The sequence below is a fragment of the Acanthochromis polyacanthus genome, chromosome 18, assembly GCF_021347895.1.
Source record: "Acanthochromis polyacanthus isolate Apoly-LR-REF ecotype Palm Island chromosome 18, KAUST_Apoly_ChrSc, whole genome shotgun sequence".
Lineage (NCBI taxonomy): Eukaryota > Metazoa > Chordata > Actinopteri > Pomacentridae > Acanthochromis > Acanthochromis polyacanthus.
The window spans coordinates 4904051-4912483 of record NC_067130.1 but is presented as its reverse complement, the minus strand read 5'-3'; positions in this window follow the sequence as shown (position 1 = coordinate 4912483).

The window sequence follows — 8433 nt, the reverse complement described above, 5'->3', positions numbered from 1 at the left end:
AAAAAACACGGTTTGGCACTCTCAAATGTCAGCTACTTAAGGCCCTCCTTCAAAGGATATTAGACTTAATTTCCAAAAGCTATAGCTTACTAATAACAAGAATAAATGTAACTGTGGTGGGTTATCTAGCAAATTTCAAGCCTCTGTAAAGTGAATCTCATTCAGAACCTGCATGAAGTGCAGCTGCCCAGAAGGTGCAAAAAAAATCTACAGCTGAAATAATTAGTTTTTTTTTACTGATTAATCAATTGTCAACAATTTCAGTAATGAATCAAGTCACTCATCAAGAAAAAAATAACCGTTTCCTGGTTCCAGCTGCTCAAATGTGACGATGTGTGGCTTTTCTTTAGCATAAATGTTGATCAAAAAGAAAAAAAACATCAACCAGAAAGCTATTTTAGTATCATTTTAAAACATTAATCATGGAAATAACAGTTAATGTCAGCTTTAATTAAGAAATGCACTTCAGCACTGCATAAATGAGTTGCCGGCATGCAAGTGCAACAATACCTGTCAGTTCACCAAGTTGGCTCAGGCTAAAATATCCTACTGCTCAATTTAATCCAGACATCTGTGGACTGGTCTATAAAAGGGGATCCATCTCTGAAGACGTGTTTAAGAATAGAAGCACAAGTCATGAAACATTTCTATTGGCGATTTATTGCCTATTGTTTGCAAATTATTGATATGTCTGTAGGGATGGCACCACCAGAAGGTCAATGTAATGTGCTATACTTCATTTTTCAGAGGCAACACTTCAGTTTCATGTGGAATATTTCATCACTTATTAGGTCAGTATAATTGAAGGCATTACTTTTTACTTTTCTGTTCTGATCATAATCAGAAATACTTAAAACTGATGCCAGAGGGGAAATTGTTTACAATACAGCTGATCCCATTCAAAGTCTTGTTTTAGATTACTTAATTTATTTCCATTAATGCACCCTATCTATATATTATTGCTTTACTCCTGTAGGCGCTGCATTTCTTATGTTGTCATTTATTTCAGAGCTCTATCTGGCAAAAGAATTTCCTTTGGGTTTAATTAAGTTTTATTTTGTCCCATCTAACCAGCAAATCCTAAATAAAGACCACATATCAGATGGATTGTTGGGAGAAGTTCGTGTTCCCCAGAGAATGAATCCTTCAGACTTCGCTGATCGTCTGACTCGCCCTTTTGTGCCAACATGAGCTAAACAGTTAAATCTATTTACAACTTGGACATATCTCTACCACTGGTGGAGGGATTATCGACAAACACTCAGTCACTACCCCACGAAGATGATTCATCACTTTAAAGGTCATCTTACTTTTCATTTGGCGCCATCATCAGGTTAAATTAATTTAAGATTATAATTAGTAACACTAGCTTCATTTTCCTGCCTTTTGTGTCTGAAGGCAGTCTGACTCAGCACAGGGATGACGGACTAGCACATCGGTCCTACCTGTTCCTACAGATGAGATGCCAACCTCTGCTTTTTTTTTTTTTTTTTTAGTATTTTACACATTACCATCCCACATTTCAGCGCTTTTATCTTCCTCCCTCCATGCACTCCATCCTCTCCTTCCTTACGTCAGCTCTGTCTCCTTTACCTCTCGAGTGAATCAAACGACTGTTCCTTTAGCCAACCGAGGACCGCAGGAATCTATTAGGCTCCATAGTGGAAATATGTCACCTGGGAGCCGATGTTACGAGCGATTTAGTGGGAGGGTAGTATGGAGAGGAGGAGGAGGAATGGAAGAGAGGAGGTGTGCTGCAGCACCAAGGTGAGACAAGGTGGGGATAGGCATGGGTGTCACGTAGGAAGAAGGCCTTCCTGCTTCTATCTCTTTTATTCACACCTCACACACACACACACACACCTCGGTTGAATCTTAAGGGGCCGACAGGAATGCCATTATTCTCAGAGGTGATTCTGGACCAGTAATGAGATTGGAGGACTGCCCTGTTAGACTTATATCACCCTTTACAACGCCATAAATCCGCCTGCTTTACACCCCAGCGGGCAGACTTACATGGAAACTCATCTGCCGCCATGTATGAAAAAGAGCGACTGGCATTTTTCAATTTACTTCGACTTCATTTTTTCGTTTTGCACTCCATAATTCCATCTGATGTACAGCTAGCCAATCCATCATGCTGTCTAGACGAGAACAAAGGCCTGGCAACAATTTAAACGACGACTAAAATGCTATTTGATTAAGATACGTTTCTATTTTGTGACTCTCAGCTGTAGATGGTTCCCATTTTGCAGATTACTTTCACACAGAGGTAATAAAATTTTAACTAAAAGTATGCTGGATACAAATTTTAATTTTGGCAAAGTTTTCCAGGAGGTCTTTTGAGTTAATATAACATGAGCAGTGTGAGCCTTTTCTTCCCTTAAATGTTCATTTGTAATTGATTTACAGCAATTATTTCATCATGACTCCACTGGACCACTTTGGGCTCCGTAGGGAAAAGTGTGTGTCATCTCTCCGGTTCAATACGCTGTAAGTGAAAGCAATTATTTTTAGTATTTTTTCTCTCTTTCAAGGGATCTGGGATGCAACACAGTGAAAGGAGTCATTTACAGTGCATTAGATATCATTTTCCCCCCAATAAATGTACTGTTAATTTGCTTTCTTTAACAGTTTTTACCTTTAAAAAGGTCCTAAATCTATTTATTCTCAATCGGTTTCCATCAGCATTTGTAGTTTTCTGCCAAACAGATAAAAAGTTGGCTTGCTTCATCTTTTCACAGCTCTTACATGCTGGCACAGACGTACAGTGAGACAAGCTGTGGACAAAATGTGTTATGTTGGTTTTATATGCGTGGTGTTTTGTTTAAATTATATCCAGTTGAGACAGTCACTGTGCTGTTCAGGTTTTGGATTCCTCAAGAAACAACTCAAGAGGCATCGTGAGAAAGACCCTCAGTAGGTTGTTTATTGATCGGGTAATAAGCGGAGTTGACTGTCGGTTGAAGAAGGAATGGGGAGGTTACAGGGAAGGGGCCAGCGGACAACAGAGCAGGTCTTCATCCTGCAGAGCATCATCAAATGGGTCAATGAGTGGCAAGCAGTGTGATGCCTGAGCTTAATAGGTTTCAAAAAGGCTTTTTGACTCCATCCACTGTGAAAACCAGCAGGCGATCACAGAGTCCTGGATTGGGAAAATGGTGCAAACACTCTACAAAGACTATGAGTGTGCAGGGTAAGGTTGGGGAGAAATGTATGAGCAATTGAAGATAAAAAAAAAAGAAAAAGAAATTAAGCAAAGATGCAATGTGTCAGGATGTTGGAAAAAAAAGCTGACCATGACAAGAATGGTATAAGGAGGAATTTGTGTAGCAGATGATGTAGCGCTGCCTTTCTTTACCAAACAGGATAAAATGACAACTGGATGAAGACAGGTGGGACTCAAGATCAACTGAGAACAGATAAAAGTGTTGAGCATTAATGCAATAAAGGATGAGATTGATGGACTAATCAGTGGAGACGAGTTCTGTAGAAGCCACAGCTGGTGTGAAGAACCTGAAGAACGGATTTAAAAGCATCGATTTGTCTGACAGCTGGAGCTCCGACAGCATCTCAAGAAGACTGGATGAAATGCTGGTGGAGCTGGTCCAGACATACGAGTTTCCGTGATAGATTCCTACAAAGAATCCTTCAAATTCAAAAACAGCACCAAGCCAGTGCTGAAGCCGCTGAGGGGGAAGGTAAAGTGTTGTAGTGTTGGTTTACTGCAGCACAGCAATAACCTGGTCGGCAAAAGGAAAAAGAAAAAGAGGAAGAACTGCCTGGAGGCAAACAGCTGAGAACGAAAGAGCTGCAAATCATGGAAGCAGGTGTAGATTACAGCAGCTGACCGGGAAATGATCTGTGAAGGCCTTTATGTGCCGCCAGGCGTGAAGCAGATAGAAAACGTGACGTCTTACACTCCTATGCAACGTTTGAATCCAAATCTGGTGAGAGCTGTTCAGTGTTGAGAAGAATATTGAAAAAACACATTCAATATTTTTCTCTTTTTATTGTAGTTTGTCTTCTCAGTTGACCAGTTCTTCCCTCTGCTACCTGTTACAGGACTGTTTCACCAGCTTAGTCAGTTTCTGGCATGATTTGTCTCCTCACACCCTCAGCTCTTTCTATTCTAATTACATCTTACTGCATTCGCTGTGCTGAACTCTTCGGGGTGTTAAAGTCAGCAGGGAGCTCCAATAAGAGGAGAGATGATGATCAGTTTTGCATGAATTGTATGAAGTCCTCTGATTAGAACTGTGTGAAAAGAGACAATGAACCTTTCACATGCTGCACATGTTTAACAGATGCAACACTAGTTTATCACTAAGAGTATAAATCTCACATACAGAACAGTGATCATTTATCAGATATGATATATATGTTCAGTGTTGTATCAGTTTTTTGGTCAGGAAACTTGACCAAACTTAACGCTTAATTCTGTGTGTGTTTTTTAAAAAAAAAAAAAAAAAACATTATTCTACATGTTTCATTCAAAACAACCATTTGTAAATAAAGTGTTTGGTCCAACCAGTAAAACCTCATATATCCAGAATTGCAGCCTTTAACCCCTTGAAGTCCAAAATTGCTCTGTGGGTTTGAAAGGTATGTTTTGCTTTAAATAGTCAGAATTACACGTTTCATCTCAGCCAGAATCAGCAACAAATGAAAGAGTTGTTGGACTTTCCAACAGTCTTTGCATTACCTGTCAACAATGTGCTATTCGTTCAAGAAACTTAACCAAATCTGCGCTCAAAATTATGATATCACAAAACTACTCACATTTAGCAAAATTCTACATATTTCATAAGAAAAAAAATTGAAAACCAAAAGTAAACTGCTTGATCAGATAACAGACAATTATTCTTAAAAAAGTGACATTTGGTATCTTTCCCTTTTAAAAAATGCCAAAAATAAAGTGTTTCCTTAAACTAAATATCGTAAAAAAGGTTAAATTTTGCACTTCTCGGCAAAACCGAAGCCATGACTGACCAAAAATCACATGAGAAAAATTCATGAACGTTTTAGACTAAGCTGTGTTGAACTGCAGGATAGGAGGCAAGTATGGACAGAAATTAAACATTTAAGTAGTAAAATATTGCCAACACATGTGGAAAAATGTGATTTGAAGTTTTTGTTTTCAATTTTGGTAAAATAAATAATCGCAGAAATGCCACTTTTACAATTTATGGCATTATGTGTTTGTTATACTGCACCAAAGGCATTTTAGAGTTCTTCCTACTTCTAGCCATATTTGTGCTGTTTCCATAAAGGGTCAGGAGTTTTCATTGCAGTAAAAACTGAGGAGGACTGTGTGGAGGACTTTACGGCATGGTTCAGGTCAAACCACCTGCAGCCGAACACCTCCAAAAGACAGCATCGCATCTGTTTTGTCCCAATTCAACCACTGAGAAACAAGTAATTCTGCCTCATGATCAGAGTTTGTCGCTGGTCAAACTCGAACATTATGCTCAAAGAATCACCCACACAGTCACACATGGAACATTTTTCTGTTCCAACTCTGTTTATGTGTTTGGATTCACAAGCTGTCGGGGAGCAGCGCAGAGGAAGATGCGACCGTTTGACCTTCCAGCTGAGGGAGCTTCGGCCCGTCTCTCCTCTGCTTCGCTGTCAGAGAGGGAGGCTGCTTTTGTTCAGGAGCGCACAGATGACAGAGCTGACAGTAATCGCTGCCTTTGTAGAGCAAAAGGCCATCTCATCACTGTCAACACCGCTCAGAGCTGCAGCATGGAGCACTTGCCTTACTGCTGAAGCAACCCACTGTAGACACGAGAGAAAATCTAAGTATGCAGCTAGTGTTGACTCTTTGGCATCCACAACTTCCCTCAAATGCTTCGTAAAATTAAAGTTCTTTTTTTTCCACTGGAAAGGAAGATAATTGGCGCAAAGCTCTTGGTCCCGATAATGGGTCCAAGTGTTTGATGTGGAGGCCAGAGGAGTAGGAGATGAAAAAAATGAGTGAAGAACTGAGGGAAACTGAGCCAAGCAAATGAGTTTTTTTCCTCCATTGTGTCATTCTCCGTGTGGTGATCCCCTGCAGATGAATTAAGACGTTTAATTCTCCACATCATCTACGGGATTCCACCTCTCATTTACCGCAGCCGCTTGAATGCCAAAGGGCCGTGGATGGACGTACGTGACTGCGGGATTCCCGTTAACCGAGGAGAATGACAATTACCGCCCTGCCACCTTTAACCGGTGGAGAAGGAAACAGACGTGGAGCGATGGTGGTGGATGACTCACGAGGATGGAAACCACAACTTAGCGGTCTAATGAAGCTCATGTCCACTGGGCTGGTGGTAAATAATGAGAGCTGCCCTGCGTCTCTGGGGAGGAAGTGGAGGAGGGCACTGAGTGTGACGCAGGTTCAGACAGTGCACACATGGACCGGACATGGACATCCCTCCTTTTGTCCAGGACTGTTATATTCTCTGTCTTTCTTTGTCTGACATTTTATTTCATTAGTCGATTTCATTTCCCCCCGGCCCTCTCTACCTCTGTCTATTAAATTCTTCTCTCCCATCTGCCCACTTACTGTCCTCTATTTTGAAGTCTCTGTTCCCTTTCTGGTTTTCTCCTTGGACTCATTTAGGGTCAGCCATCTTTTTCCAAGGCTCTGCCAAACGCTCTGTCTAGGTCATTCCCAACATTAGTATTCATAGCGGTCATTTAGCTCAGGAGTTCTCCTCCCAGTCCTAGAAAGTGTCTGGTTTCAGCACCATGGAGAGCGGCACAGAATTTCTTTTCTGACTTTAGGACCACGAACAGAGAAACATTTTTTTTGCTGTTTTCAGGCCTAAAATCAACACGGCCCCCCTATAACCAAACACCACATGGCATTTTTACACAAAGATTCTTCTAAATATTATATATATACAGTTGAGTAATTTAATCTCTCCTGTTTCTATTTTACACATTCAGTTGTAGTCACCTTTATTAATGAAGGTTATGATTGGGAGGTTCCTTGCCTTCACATGCTGTTAAAACATTACACCCACTGCATATCGGCTCCAAATATCCAGTATCGTGCTTTTTTCATCACTAACTACTCCTTGTGTATTGTGTAGTTTCTCTGAAGATAAAATTAAATAAAAATAAAGAGGTCTGGTGTCACCACTTTCAAACGTAGCTTTCAACAGCAAACAGAGCAAAGCAACAAAGAGGCCAAATCCTCCAGCACAGGTGCATGAGTCAAACCAAAGTCAGCCATTAAGTATCTAAAAAGAGACAGTCTCACATCAGCCAAACAGACAAACTCTGTCAACAAAGATGGACAGCAGTCAGTGAGGATAAGCCGGGTGATATTTTTCTTATTGTCAGTGAATCCCGTGAAAAGACAAAACAAACCTAATATTGATTCCTCAGTCTGTGCAGCCAAAGCCTGACAAAGCCGATTCCTCTGGCGATCCTTCGTTCTTATCTGAAATGATTTAAAACACATCAATGAGAGGCACACTAGTACTGACTGACATGCTCATTCATGAGGGCGTTCTAGTTTATTTTGAGTCAGTCCAGTGTGATCCTCGTAACTATACGGCTTACTCACACCTGTCAGAATATAGTTTTTGGATCGTTTCAGTGCCTTCAGCATCATCCAGCCTCTCAAACTGAGAAAAACATGACGGTGGACTCACATCTAAAGGCCTGGATCATGAACCACATCAGTATGAGCATGATTTATTTTTATTACAACATGAACACCATCAGAAGTTTCACACAAGGAGGTCAGCATGAGTTTGTAAAATCACTGACACAGCTTAAACTCAGATGTGAAATGTACAAAGCACAGTGCAAGCCTGAATCTTATAGTACACGATGATAAATGGACAAGCATAAGCAATACCTGAAAGTTTCAATTTGCTTGAATTATATGAAAATTTAATGAAAACAATAGTGTCATTATTTAACAGTCACACCTTACAAACCCTAAATGGCAGTTTTCAAACCACCATAAAACCACTACTAGTAAGGCTGAAATACACGTCTTGTCTAACAAAAACAATTCTTTCAAAAAATGCCAAAGTTACATCTTCTTTCAGTCGGAAACAGTAAAAACCAAAACAGCATTTTCTCTTAAAAAAACACTCAAACCAACTCACAATTGTCAGGCTAGTTGTAGCTCGTGTTTCTGTCTATGTTGTAGAGGCAGCATTAGGCAGATACGCGGTTGGACAGTGTGGTGAGAAGATCTGGATCTGGATTCCCTTATGTTAGTGGTACAGAGAAGGACCCTAAATTAACTACAGTTGACTGCAAACATCACCTGCCATCCTATAAACAGCACATTCACTAAGCAGACGAGTCGGTTCAGCAGCAGACTGCAGCTCAGCAGACAGACTGAGGAAGTCTTTGGTCCCTGAGGCCGGACGGAAATTCAACAACTTCCAGTGACGACGGACGAAAACTGACCGA